Source organism: Hevea brasiliensis, chromosome 9 (assembly GCF_030052815.1).
Source record: "Hevea brasiliensis isolate MT/VB/25A 57/8 chromosome 9, ASM3005281v1, whole genome shotgun sequence".
Taxonomy (NCBI): Eukaryota; Viridiplantae; Streptophyta; class Magnoliopsida; order Malpighiales; family Euphorbiaceae; genus Hevea; species Hevea brasiliensis.
In genome coordinates, this window is record NC_079501.1 from 30111998 (window position 1) to 30112944 (window position 947).

Consider the following 947-nt stretch of genomic DNA (forward strand, 5'->3'; position numbering starts at 1 on the left):
TAATTGAGGAAATGAGCAAAACGGGCAAAATGTAGTTGTTAATCAAAATGATCCTCAAAGAAGATCCATGTTGGATTATGCTTTTCCTAGATGTGCAGATGTGAGAGATAATAGACCTATCATTGGAGCTAATCAATTTGAGTTAAAGACTGGTCTCATTCAAATGGTTCAGAATTCACAATTTGGAGGCAGTCCACTTGAAAATCCTCATTCTCATTTGAAGAAATTTTTGATGATATGTGGTACACAAAGGCAGCTTGGAGTTTCAGATGAAGTTATTCGGCTCACCTTATTTCCATTTTCTCTTCGGGATTCAGCATTGGAGTGGTATGACTCACTTCCACAAGCTATTATAGCTACTTGGGAGCAGTTATCTCAAGCTTTTCTATCTCAATTTTTCCCACCTGGGAAGACCACTCATTTGAGGAATTTGATGGTAGCTTTTAAACCAAGAGATGATGAAACTTTGTATGAATCTTGGATGAGATTTAAGGAGCTTGAAAGGCAATGTCCTCATCATGAAATACCCAAATGGATGATTGTTCAGAATTTCTACACCAGAGTTACTCCAGCCATAAGAAACACAATTGATTCACAAGCAGGAGGAGATTTCATGAGAATGACAAGTGAGGAATGTTATGATTTATTAGAGAAGATTGCTCATAATACCCATTTGTGGGGAAATCCTAGAGCACTTGAGCCAAAGAAAGCTGGGATTTATGAACTTGACTCAGTTAGCTACATGAATGCAAGATTTGATCAGTTGACTCAGCTTCGTAGTGATTTTTGCACTAAGGCAACAACCTCAACTCCTACAACTATGCAACAAGTTGCCTTCACAGATGGAACCCAAAGTTGTGGAGTTGATTATTCTTCTTATGGTGATGATTATTTGCAAGAGCAAGCTGCTTATGCAGGAGATTATCAACAGAAACCTATGGAAAATT

General features: G+C 37.9%; 1 non-coding gene across 1 annotated transcript; it reads right to left on the minus strand.

Moving 5' to 3' along the window:
- Nucleotides 1-418: 418 nt before the first annotated feature.
- LOC131183599 (small nucleolar RNA R71) lies at nucleotides 419-525 on the minus strand. Its single transcript, XR_009151642.1, has one exon. It is a non-coding gene; the product is annotated as a small nucleolar RNA R71 (small nucleolar RNA).
- Nucleotides 526-947: the final 422 nt, after the last annotated feature.